The following is a 13751-nucleotide window of genomic DNA, read 5'->3' as shown; positions in this document are numbered from 1 at the left end:
CCCCGCTCCCCCCACGCCCTATGGCCAGCCCGGGGCGGGGGCTGGGCCAGCCCGGGGTTGGCCGTGCTGGGGAGGCGGCAGCGGTGGCCCAGGCGCGGGGCGGCTCCTCCCTGGCCGGCCCGGGAGAGAGGGCGAGAGCATGGAGCCGAGCGCGCCCGCCTGCCCCGGTGGGGGCTCCGGCGGGGGGGGGAGGCGGGCAGGGTAAGGGGTGCCTTCCTAGAAACCCTTGCCAAATATAGTCAGTGGATAGGGGCATTCCTCGAAATACGCTGGCGACGTCAGCCTCGACCTGCGGGGGCAGAGCTTGGGGTTCTCCAAACCTGGGGGGGTTGAGGGAGGAGGGACATTCCCCACTTCCAATACCCCCATGGCTGGGAGAAGGGAGCCGGGGCTGGGCCTCCACCCTAAGGGGCGGGCAGGATTCCTCCAAATGCGCTCCAGGGATCCCTCATCTGGGGGTGCAGGGGTGCCCGAATGGGGACACATCTACTTAAGATTCAGACCCGTCCCCAGATCTGCCACCCGCTTTCGGAAACACCAGTGACAGTGTCAGCAGGAGCTTTTAGTTCTTCCTTCAATTTTCAACACTCCCCCTGCCCCCATGAACAAACCGTAGAAGTAGGAGCAGCACCCAGACCGTCCTCCCGTGCCTGCCACCCAGCCCTTGACGGCCCCTAACCTCCTTTGGGATGACTGCAGTCCCCAGGAAGTCTCAGGTTTGAAACTGGACCAACATGCTCTGTTCCCAAGAACAACCCAAGATACTAGCCCACCTTCAGGCCAAAAGATAAAAGTTTCCCCCTCTCCTTTATAATGTTGCCTTTGTTGCTTTTGCAGCCCCAGGTTCTGGGAGGTACTTGGGGAATTGGGAGTGAGGCGTGAGGGCATCTTCTCCACCTGGCAAAGATCTGGCCTCTGGTGCTGACACCCCCCATGAGCTACTCCCCCTCAAAGTACCTAAGGTTCCAACAGTAAGGGAGACCTTCCCCCATACTCGGCCACTCCTGAAATCTGTCCCACCTGCAACCCCTTGCCCAGTGACCCCCCAGATAATGGCAGGAGTATCCCCTTTTGCTCTAAGAGGATCCACATTACTGAGGCATGACTTGTCCCCCTTGACCGCCCATCCTTTTCGCTCTTGAACGTGACGGGACTGAGCTTTCCAGGATCATAAAAAATGTATTTGCTGTCCTCTGTTGGCCGACATGTGTCACACTCAGAAAACATATCACCCAACCCAATAGTGCTTCTAATGCCATTGGGGGGCTCCCAGCCAGAGGGAGTGGGTCAGACAGCCCCCTCCTCTTCTGCTCCTGCTGCATTCCTACCGACCACCCCCCACCCCGGGTGTCTTGGCTCGTGGCCACTGCATAGAACTTTGACCCACTGGCCTTGTGGCTCATGTCCCTTCTTCCTCGTTGGGCCCTTATTCCAGAAAGCCTGAAGGACCATGCTCAGGGTGAGGCAGGAAAGGCTATGGTGGGGTCTTCAGGTTCACTCTGGGTTGGGGGACCTCTAGAGGATGGTTTCTCTAATAGCGGACTGGAGCGGGAAGTGGCAAACAGGGGAGGGGGGTGGGGGGCTGGGATGGCTGTTTACGTCTGAGCTCTCTTAGGGCAAAGGCCTAATCACCGGTAATCGGCAGTCTCCATGTTTTCCTGAGGACCTACTGTGTGCCAAGCACATGAAGTATATAAAATCTAACCAAACTCACCCCATTTTGCAGATGAGAAGACTGAGGCTTAGAGGTCAGCTGCTTGCTGAACTAACGCTTGCTTGCCTTCTGTGTACGAGGCGCAGCGATGCTGGGGCCACAGTGGCAAACAGGAAAGGCCCCTGCCCCCAAGGAACTCATCATCTCGGGGAGAGACCCAGTCGGCTGGTGATTGCCATGCTGCCGTCGTGGTCTGGAGCCCAGCTACCTTGGCTCAGGGCACCACGAGAGGCCCTCCCTGCCAGTCCCCCTCAGGTGCTGTTTCCATGAAGCTGGCATTGTCCTCATGTCTCCTCATCTTCTCACCAGCTGGGAGACCCGGGCACTGCTTAGCCTCTCGGCCTCAGTTTTCTCATCGGGAAAGTAGTAGTTATACTGGCTTTATAGGACTTGTAGGGGGATTAAATGAGACAAAATCCGAGTAGGGGTACATTTTTCCCCCCCATTTCTTCCTATCCGTGTTTTCTTACTATTTATTCGATTTAGAAGTTGCCATTTTAAGTACTATCGGCAGGAAATACGTAACAAAACTGTCCTAACAGGCGAAAAAAATAATTATAAATGCTGGAAAAATCAGCTTTATTAACATATTGACTTGTACGTAATACACACGCCATTGGATATAAGTTTTATGACATTTATACAAGCATTAACATTTCCGAAGCACTCTGAGCAGCGAGCAGTTGGGTTCTTTGCCATCTATACCTAACATAGGAGGTCGCTTGGTTCCTGAAGGCAGGTACCGACAGGCGTCATGCATGGTCCATCTGAGATACTGTTGTTGTTTTCTAATCTGACATACTGTTGACATATTGTTTGTTCCTTCCCCTAAGATGTTGAGCGAACGTCCTTATGCTTCTTTTTCCTCTTTGCTCTGATCTTCCTGCAGCTTCAGAATGAGGTTTTGGATTTCTTCTCTTTTTTGTTCTTGTTCTTGGATAGAGAAGCAAGTTTGCCAAATTCAGAGGTAACTCAGAATTGAGAACTGGATTTCTCTCAGAATATTTGACCGAGAAGGGCTTCTGCGTGACTTCACGAGATGTGTTGGTTGTGCCTGGTACCATTACCTGGAGGAGGGGGTGTCTGAGCTCAGACGGGAAAGAGGGAAAAAACTGGGCCAGCGGGAGGGGTGGAGGCCAGGCAGCAGGTATAGCACCTGCAAAGGCCTGAGCTGAAATAGCTTCCTCTTGTTTGAGTAACCTGGCTCAGGGTTCTCCAGGAGCTGACCACTCCCCCTCACCTCCTCCCCCCCCCCCCACATCAGTGCACTGAGCCACAGCATTCTGGAAGCTTCCCTCATCACTCTCAGTTCAGGCCCTAAGAGTTGGATGTAAAAGGAAAACAGGCTCTGGTGGCCCCAGCAAGGCCTGGGGGAGGTCCTACTGGCAGGCCAGGGCCCTGCCTTACATTGCACTTTGAAAGCCCCTCAGGATGTCCCCCCCACCCCCCAACCCCCACCCCTGATGCCTCTGAGGCCTGCCCATGCCCGTTCTGGCTCGGCTTCCCGTGACTCAAGCTCGAGACGGCCCGAAATCCAGTTAAGCACCGGAAGTGCCGCCAGAGTCTGGAAAACAACCCGCGCTCCGCCGGAAGCCCCAGAGGCCCGCTCTGGCCTTCTCCCAGGAAGGAGCCCCACCCGCACCCAGGTTTTTGGCCCGGGGATGATGCCAAGGCCTAGGCCAGAAGTGCGGAGGGGACACGCCAGGCAGAAGCAGCCTCCGGGACAGGCTTGGACTCCGGGCTCCCAGGCCGGGAGAGAGGCAGGCAGGCTCGGGTCTCACTGCCGCTCCGCGGGTTTCCTTGGAGGCTGCAAGAGGGAGATGGGGGGAGGGCGCCAGCGCCCCGTCACTGCCATCTCCTGAGACTCCCGGAATTTCAAAAATGAAGAACTTCCAAAGCAGGCATACACAAATTATTGTGCCGTAGGTTTTAAATGTTTTCATTGAACAAATGTAGGTGCTTGAAAGAGACACACGCAAAGAGTAATGTAGTAATAGCAATGTAGTTATTTCTAGATGTGGGACAATGGCAGGATTCACAGAAAACACGTTTTCACGTGCTTCCAGCGGGGATCAGGGGGCACGAGTCTGAAGTGGCGCGATGGCCGTCGACCCCATCGGAAGGAGGCTGTGACCACCCTTGTGGTATCTTCTGGAGATAATGTTAAGACGCTAGCCTAAAAAAAAAACTTTCAGATACGAGGACTGGAGCCAAGTGGTTCTCACAAGTTAGGCCCGCAGCACCCTGAAAACCAGAGGTCACCACTCCCCCAACCCTAGTCTCAGACCTTCGATGGGATGCTGAGCGGTGGAGCAACTCTGAGATACCTCATTTTGCCCTGGCACGATGGCGGATGTTCCCCCATGTGCGGAGCTACAGAATTTGGGGTCAAGGACGGTGTGGGGAAACCACAGTGTCCAGGACGCTAGCCCTCGGGCTCCACGATGGCGGGTGGAGAGAGCGCTTGGCCCACCTGGGTTTGCTAAGGCCACCCGCAGCCACAGGTCCCTGTGGGCCTACAGCCTTGTGTTCCTTTACAAAATGAAAAACAAGGACAAACCACTCTCTCATGTCCCATGGCCCTGGTACCCTGACCTGTCTGGCACGTGGTAGGACGGATAAAGTTTTGTTTGAAAATGAATAAAACGAGGAAGCTGAAGTACTGGAAGAGAGGCTATGGGACAGGGATCGTGGTGACATTCCGTCTGGGAGGACGTTGGGCCTCCCAGGAGGTGGACAGAAAGACAAACAGCCATGTGGTGAGGCTGAAAGGTCTGTGGTTCCTGGTGGCCTGGGAACAACATCCTCACCTGCTCAGGGGCTCATGACACAGGCACCGAAAAGGCTGGCTGAGAAAGGCTTTGCAATGAGAAAAGAAGCCAGGCCTCAGGCTGTGACCGTTAGTCCTCCTGAGTTTAATTTCCTCATTGGCAACAGTGGGGATGTTAAAAAGATCGAATTGCACGATTCGCACGAAGTGCTCGGCGGGGTCTGGCTCATACGAAGTGCTCAATAAATTGTAGCAATTACCATTAGCTGTTAAACGGGGGTGACGAACCGGCCATGCCTGTGGGTGCTCCGAGCAGATTTACAAGTGCGGGAGCTTCCCGCTTCTCTCCTTTAAGAAGTGGCTGGTGGCCCTGGCGTCAGTTTCATTTCTTACCCCTCAGCCCAGCGGAACTGAAGTGGAAGTGGTACCATGGTTGGGCCGGCTTGGCCCGCCTGGGCCCGATCACCTAGAAATGCAGAGTCAGCTTCTCGGAGTTTCAGTAGGGTGGCCAAATTATGTCAGGAAGCTACAAGGACGCTTCACGCATCCAGCCTGGGTGGAAACGAAAGCGTTGATCCGCGTGGCCGGCAGCTCGGAACTCCTCTTGGGGTCCATGTGACCACGGACCTAGCGCCACCTCTGAGACCAGTGCCGACTTATAAACAAATGCTGTCGGCTTTGGGTTTTTTGACCAGAGGGTGCAACTGGCAGCTCACAGGCCAAGGGGAACCCACAGATGTGTTGCATTTGGCCTGCGGAGCATTTAAAATTGTAATCATAAATTTGATTTGGTTGCCAATGTTTTTAAATCAGGAAATTTCATTTTGAAAAAAATCCAAATTTCTGGCTTCTCTTAAAAAAAAAAAAAAAAAACAGATGAAAAGATTTGGCAGCAGTGGGCCTGTATTCCCACAGGGCAACAGCTGGTTGGAGCGGAATAGAGAATAGACTATTTGTAAGGGAAGGCTCGCCGCTGTGACGAACAGCGTTCGATGGCTACGACAGGACAATTTTATTTTTCGCTCATATCGCAGTCCAAGAAGTGGGGGGCAGGGGTGTCCACAGGTTATTTAGGAACCCAGGTGCCTTCCGCTTCATGGCTCTGCTGTCTTCTGGGACTTCATTCTTTCTAATTGGGCTGGAGGATGCTGAAAGAGGCTACGGAGAAAGCAGCCCAGCTTTTAATTGCATCAGCTAGGAAATGTCCCATATTGGTGAGAACCAGTCATGAGGCCCAACAGGGACCCAAGGGGGCTGTGAAATGGTGCCTGGCTCGGGGCCCAGGAGGAGGAGGAGAGAGAACCCAGAGGCTCATAAGCACCAGCGTCTCTGTTTCAAGTGCTTTCTCTACTTGGTCATGGAAGTCCTGTTCTTCCCGTCCTTCCTCACTCCTCCCCAGCATGGCCATTTGGCTCAGGGGGAACCACCAGTCATTGGTTGAAGAATGGCCATGTGATACAATCCCAGCTGATGAGACATGAGGAATTGGGATTTGATGCCTGGAACTGCAGCAGCCATTTTGGGACCAGCCTCGGGACGAAGCCAGCACGAGATGGCAAAGAATAGAGATGGAAGGAACTAATGTCTCTGCTGACCTGGTGGAGTTGCTTCCTGGTCAATACACAATAAATTCCCTTACTGGCTAAGCCGCTTTGAAACAGGGGAGCTCCTGTTTTTGAAAAATAAAGTACCCAGACTGATAAGGGAGTAGTGTGGCTGGCTAGAGTCATGTAGGTTCACCTGCCTGGCCATGTAGGTATTTGAGTTTTGACCCATTGTCTTAAAATTCTCTCTTCTTCCAATGCAGAGCTGAGGTCAGTTTGGCCAGCCCTGACCTTCACGGCCTGAGATAGTAATTACCCAGTGTCTACCACTTGAGGGTGCAACGTGCAAGTATCAAGTGCTTCCTGGGACAGTGTGGTCCCATCCAGGGTCCGGATCTCCACTTGCATCTCGGGGATGCAGCAGTCCATGCATGACACTGACCATGGGATGAGCATGTGTGGGTCGGAGCCCAGGCTCCGCCACTTCTTAGCTGTGTGAACCTGGGCAAGCCAGTTCACGTCTCCGGGCTTCATTCCCTCCACTGAACACGAAGCTCACACGTGGATTGCTGCGATCATGGCTGAAAGATTCAGTGGTCAGACACGTAAAAGCTCTTTCCTGAGGCTCAGCACCCAGAGAGTTCACAGCAGCTGTTGGCTAGAGTGGCCTGGTCACTGCCTGGCAGCCAAGATGCTGAGTGATCAGATGGTGGGAGGTTGGCTGCCAACTCCTGGGACATTAGGGGGGACCCAGCCCTAAAACGTGAGGCCCGAACAGTGGGACAAGGATTTTAGATCCTGCACAGAGGAGGCTTCTGCAGCTCTGAATAACCCAGTAGAAATGTATTCCCTTTCACTTACACTCTGGCTCTTGTGAAGGAGAGAGTCTCGGTTATGTGCTGCTCCATGTTTAGCATCTTCCCAGCACTTACTAAACTCACTGTTAAGGAAAGAAACACAGGCTTCTGGCTTAGAACTTTTCCTCTGTAGCAGCATCAAGACAGAATACATGAACACCTTTTGGTTTTCGTTGCATTTTAAAGTCATCATCGTCTATTGTTGGCAGATGATGTTCTTTTCCATTTGTGGAAGCGAAATAACATTTCCTTTTGAAATAAAATTGGCCAGGTTACAAAGGTGAGTTAAGTTAAATAAAAGTATTGGCGGAATATAGTGCAGGAGGTGGATGCTACAGCAGAAATGTAGAAGGTAGGGTGTGACTGACTGAAGCTTGGGGCACTCACCAGGGAAAACCGTGGGGCCCGGGGGTCCAGTGTGGGCAGGGCCTTCCTGGGAGGTCGGAGGCTGGCAGTCCTTCCTAACAGGAGCGATGAGGGCTGTGGTTGCCTGTCCCAAGCTCTTAAGAGAGTCCCTGAGATGACGTGCAAACTGGCTTCCTGTAGAAAAGAGCACAGGTAGGGTGACCTGTCATCTCGGTGGTTTCCAGAGTCACTGGACTTTCACTGGTAAAACTGGGACAGGGTTAGGTCCGAGAGAGCCGCCGGTGTTGTAAACGGAAGTCTCTGGAATACTCATAGCCTCTCCCAGAGACTCGGAAGGGTTCTCTCTCAGCCTCGTGAGCAGGATCTTGATACACCCTTAAGGGTCATGGGTGACGGGGCCAATGAAAAGGCACCTGGACAGGTTGGAGATACACCAAGTCTGGGAAAAGGCTGGATCGTGTATGTGACAAGTGTGGAGCTGGTCAGACAGAGGCAAGTCAGCCGGCTGGATTGGGACAGACTCTGGGAAGAGGCCAGAGGCGGCTTCCCACTGAGGTGGGGCCCAGGGAGGAAGAGGAGCGGGAGAATTTTTAAAGCTGTTGAGCTGTGTTATTTTGGAGCCCCTCCCCACCCCCACCCGCTCTGATATCTTCTGGGTGTCGATAGTAGAGATTTAAATGGCCATTCAGTTCCTCTCTGAAACTGGACTGGTGTGGCCTTGGCATGCCACATTCTGCAAGGGTCTGCATACCTCTGAGCCAGGGAGGTCTGGGTCTGGGGGAGGCCCAGGCATGGGCTGTTTCTAATTCTCCCCACGCTTCTCCTGCCCTGTACCCAACACCAATAAACCCTCCAGAACCTGGGGGAAATACCACCTCTCTCTTTCAATTATTTTACGTGGAAAATGAAAGTAGTATTTTCTTCCTCATTTATGTGCCAGACTCTGTGCTAAGTGGTAAGATGGGGGTTCCAGCACACTAGACCCACTTTTTCTTTTTTCTTTTTTTTTCGCTTTTAATTATGAGATATTTCAGACCAACCTAAAAGGATATAAAAGGAACAAACACCCATGTGCCTACCACCCAGCTTAATTACTACATAAATCAAACCCATATTCATCCACGACCAAAGCTCTGCGTGCCCTTGCTGCATCTTAGCCCACTGTCTGACATCCCCACAAACATCATCCTGAATTTAGATGCTACCACTTTCAGGCACGTTTCTGATGCTTTTACTACCTGTGCAGCCGGAAACAGCAAATAGGGCATTGTTTCTACAATATCGACTCTGTGTAAATGGTATCGTAGAGAATCATCTCTCTATGGCTGCCTTTTGTCTCGTATTCTGTGAGTTTTAACCACCTTGAGCGATGTAGTTCTAGTTCATTCATCTGAATGGTTGCACTTAACTCTGAGCCCACCCCAGTTCTCCGTTCTCCTCACTGCTGCCGTGCATGGCTGGTGTACACACACGAGAACTTCTGCACAGTTAACATCTCAGAGTAGGATTCTTGGGTCTCGTCTCCATGGGGTTTTCAGAAACGTGGTGGCCTTTAGCCTGGCACACTCTCTCAAGTTTTCCTCAGTCCCCACTAGTTCCTGTTGTCTTATACCCAAGTGGCTTCCTATGTTCACGTGATCTGTCTGGCTCCTGTGGACATTTGAGCTTTCAGCCTCTGCTCTCCGAGGAGATAACAATGTCCATGCTAGGTAGTAATTGTAATTTCTTGCAATTGGTGCCATAAAAGCAATAAACTCAAGGTGGTGGTGGTGCACAGAGGCAATAGCAATTAACTCCGACTGAGGGGAGTTAATTAATGGTTACTTGAGTAACAGCGAGGTCAGGTTTTGTGGCGTGAGCAGGAGTTTTCCAGGAAGATGAGGGCGGAGGAAGGACATTGCAGGCAGAGGGAGCAGCCCAGGCCCAGAGGACTAAGGAACAAGTCACAGTGAAGAAATAAGCAAGGCTGGTATGAAAAGAGCAAGAGGGACGATGGCAGGTGGCACAGCTGCGAAGGACCGAAGGATGAGAGCGACGTGTTCACTCCTGTGTTCGAGAGATGACAGTGGAAGAGGCATGGACGAGAGAGAAGATTGCAAGCCAGGAATACCAGTGAGGCGTCGGCGGCCCCGGTCCAGACGCCAGACCTCAGAGGAGGAGTGGGACAGTCACAGCGGTGACCGTTTGGAGAGAGTTTTAGGCAGAGACCAGTCGTATGCAGGTGAAGATGGAGCGTTGAGTCTAGGGTTGGGGTAGGCGGAATAATGCCCTCCCAAATATGCCCGCACCCTAATCCCAGGGCCCTAGGAGTGTGTGATGTTTCATGGCAAAAGGGACTTTGCAGATGTAATGAAGGTGACAGACTTTTAAATGGGGAGACTAGTCCGGATTATCTAGGGGGGCCCCCCAGTCTAAATCCATGAGCCCGTAAAAGCAGAGAACTCGCTTTGGCTCACAGGAGCACGAAGCAGTAGAAGGAGAAGTCACATTTGAAACGCGAGCCGCAGATGTACAGACACCATGTGCAGGGACTGGCGAGAGGCTCTTGGAGCCAAGGAAACAGAGAACTCAGTCCTCCAAGTGCAAGGAAGTGAATTTGGCAAAGCGTCTAAGTAAACATGGAAGCCGATTCTTCCCAGAGCCTCCTGATAATAGCCCGGTCTGTCAACACCTTAACTTTGAACTTGTGAAGCCCAGAGCAAAGTGACCTGGGCAAGGCAACCTGGGCTTCTGGCCTAGAGAAACTGCTGCTTTCAGCCTCTAAGGTTGTGATGAGTTGGTACCGCCGTGGTAGAAAATGACCACAAGGGCGAATCCCAGGTTTCTATCTGGGCTTCAGGCAGATTTCGCCATGAACCACGGGGGGACCTGTGTGGGAGACCAGATTTTGATGTTCTATATCAGACTCCTTCTGCGAGAGTTACCTATTGTTGCATAACAATATCACTACAGACTTGGCAGCCTACGTTACAAATGAACAACACACGCTTATGATCTCCTGGTTTTGCGGGTCAGGAATCCAGGCACAGCGTAGCTGGGTTCTCTGCAAGGCTGCAGTCAGAGTGTTTGGCTGCGCTCACCTCAACGCTCAGCCAGTGTCTTTATCAGTTTGGGCTGTTATAACAAAACTATCACAGACTGGGTGGCTTAAACGACAAACATTTATTTCTCACAGTTCTGGAGGCTGGGAAGTCTAACGTCAAGGTGCTGGCAGGTTCAGTGTCTGGTGACAGCCCTCTTCTTGGCTTACAGATGGTGCCTTCACACTGTGTCCTCATACAGTGGTGGTGGGGGGAGGTCTCCCATGTCTTGTCCTCTTTTTACAAGGCATTAATTCTACCATAAGTGCCCCACCGCCATGACCTCATCTACCCTAGTCAGCACCTAAAGGCCTCACCTCCAAATACATTGGGGACCAGGGCTTCAACATATGAATTGGGGGGGAGGGTGGGGGACGACGCAAGCATTCGGCTCACAGCAACGAAGGAAAACTTGCTTTCAAGCTCACATAGCTGTTGACAGAATTCAGTTCCTGTGACCTGCTGGGCTGAGGGCTTCAGCTGGTTGTAGGCCAGATGATGTCCTCTGTTTTTTTTTTTTGGTCATCATGGCTGCCCCAACATGGCCCCTTATTTCATCAAACCAGTAAGAGAGAGAGTCTGCCAGCAAGATGGGTGTTGCCAGCTTATGTAACAGACAAGTGACTTCACGTCACCTTTGCTGTACAGTGTTGGTTGGAAGCAGGTCACAGTCCCACGCACACTCAAGAGGAAAGAATTACATGAGGGTGTGAACACCTGAAGGCACGGATAAGTGGGGACACCTCAGAGTCTGTCCGCCAACACTTCTCGAAGGGAGATGTGGGTTTCTTATCTGAGTGTGTTTCAAGAAGTATTAACGGATTTTTCATCCCCGCGAGGCCTCAGGTTCAGGGGTTCGTTTTTGCCCACAGTTAGGTGAAAATCATGTCTGCTCACCTGAGTTGGAAGGGTAGGGTGGGGACGGAAGCGAACACAGTCTCAGGAAATGTTCATCATGCGCCAGCCTGGTGATTTGCTAAGCAAAACTCAAGTTGACGTGACATAAACAACGTCTGCTGCTTCCAGGGGCCTGCCACAATATTTTCTTTTAAGTGCTACTTGTGCCTGAAATACGCTTCTGGTTTTGAAATGTGGTTCTCAGCTCATGCTCAACTACAAACCACTCGCTCCCTTATTACGAGTCCCATTTTTTTTTATCCTATGATATGGGTTTTCTAAGCGCGTGATGTCAGCCCAGATGGGAGGCATGCCAGAGCAGTGGCCTGGAGGCCTCTCCTTGGAGAGGGTCAGTTCGGATGACAAGGGCAAACTTTTTCCCTGCAGACCTGGCATCTCACGGACGGCAGCGCCAGCTCTGGGTTAACACCTGTGCTCTCCGGAGCCCTGACATCTGTATGCTCATTACACTTTTTTTTTTTTTCAGTTGTTAATGTTACAAGTTTCTGTTGCAAAAACAGTGACTCCAAAAGTAACATAGATTCTCTTTCTGATGCTGTGATATTAGGGAAAAAATCAGTAATTTTTTTCTGCAATTCCTCTCCATCTCTCACCCCACCTGGAGGTATTCATGGTCAACAGCATGACATGGAAACTTCCATGTGGGGGGTGGACTTTCTTCAAATTCTGAGAAATATCTAACTATATCTATAGATATAAATCTCCATACAAGTATATCGATAAATACGCTTCTTTATTTTTTACAAACACAGGAATCAGCTAAAGATACTATTACACAAGATGAATAAATTCTAGACATCTGCTGGATAACATAGTGCCTAGAGCTAATAATACTATACTGTGTACTTAAATTTGTTAAGAGAGTAGATGTCATGTTAAGTCTTCCATCACATATGCAAAAAAAGCAAAGGGACACAGGACACTTGAAGGTGATGGATATGACTGTTATCTTGGCTGTGGTCCTGGTATCACGTATGTCCAAACTCACCAAATCATATACATTAAATATGTAAAGTTTTTTGGTATATCAATTATACCTCAATAAAGCAGTATAAGCAAAACCAAAAAACAGGACACCAACTATTCTCACTCAATTGTATCTCATTATCACCCCTTCAGATCAACCAATCATTCTTTTTAATGACTGCCCATGATGCCATGGATCCGCATTTACATCCTGGCCAGTGGATGTTTACAGTGTTGTCGTCAGATGAACTGCATGAGAGGCGAAGCGGGTGAATGTGTGTTATTCCAGTTTTAGAATGGGAAAGAGACTGAGGCACAGAGAGGTTCTGTGGTGGGTCCCTGGCTCCCACCCATTCCTGGTAGGTGTGGGGAAGAGAATCCATCCCGCAGTGCTCTTGCGTCATGCTGCCACAAGGCGGCACTGTTGAAACTTGCTCCTGCGCAGCCTCTGTTGACACACAGTCCTTCCCTTTGCTAACGCTAGGATCCCGGGCTCTCTTCGGTTTCAAAGTCCTACTAACCCTTTTTCTGCCACTGATCATCATGATCTATCCCTTACAGATCTCTCTAACTGAATAACAGAGAGGTGAGTTGGAAGAGTTTAACTTCTTTCCCAGGAAACCCTGGGCTCTTTGTGCAAATCCACTCTCTCCCCAGTGGCCAAGTTTGCACAGCGAGGTCTCAGTTACATTTACTTGGCTCTCATCAGGGGCCTTCTTATCTTCCCTTTACATATTTAGGGGAGACCGGAGAGTGATTTTTCTCAGAACAAAGACTCCTGACTTCCAGGTGACTTCCAGGTGACTTCCAGGCATGAAATTCATACAAAAGTTAGAGAAATCCAAACACAACTTTAAATATTCATGAACATGGCTTAAATCAACATAAAACGTCTTGATTATTCAGACACATGATTGGCTTTACTCATTTAAGAGTCAACAGGACCCAAACAGAGGATTTTGCTCCGGAGTTTCTGATTCTGCAGTCTGCGCCAAACTGGTTTTACAGCTCCGCGGCACCCCCAGATTTCAACTAGACATGACAGTTTTGAGATTCGGGTGTAGTCTTCCAGGCTTCAAAACGAAACAAACAAAACAGCAAGCAGGCGTCCACACATGAGTATATACCCTTAGCTATTTTCTGCGATGAGGAAGGGGGACATAAATGGCACTAGAGTACATTCTGTAAACTGCCTTTTTCTAAAGTCCATTCTTACTTGGGGCACAGGGTGCGGCACCTTTGTAGGGTGAAGTGCGGACAGTGGCGGGGGAGGGAGGATGACGATGGGCTCTTTCCTAAGATGTCACAGGAGAGTGCCACTTCATTCTTTGGGGAGGACAGGAAACTCTGTATGGGCAGACTTCCCAGAAAATGGCCTTTGGCGGTGGCGGGGGGGAGCAGTGTGGTCTTATTTTTATTTTTTAACAGGTAGGAAAGTAAGTGTTCTTTTGTGGCACTTCTTAAAAAAGAAACGAATGGACGGCCCTCGTGGAGAAAAGAGAACATTTAATCATTTTATCTGTGTTAATTCTAGAT

The sequence above is a fragment of the Pteropus medius genome, unplaced genomic scaffold (genome assembly GCF_902729225.1).
Source record: "Pteropus medius unplaced genomic scaffold, Ma_sr-lr_union100, whole genome shotgun sequence".
In the NCBI taxonomy this organism is placed as follows: Eukaryota; Metazoa; Chordata; class Mammalia; order Chiroptera; family Pteropodidae; genus Pteropus; species Pteropus medius.
The sequence above is the reverse complement of the archived record's forward strand: the minus strand, read 5'-3'. Positions refer to the sequence as shown.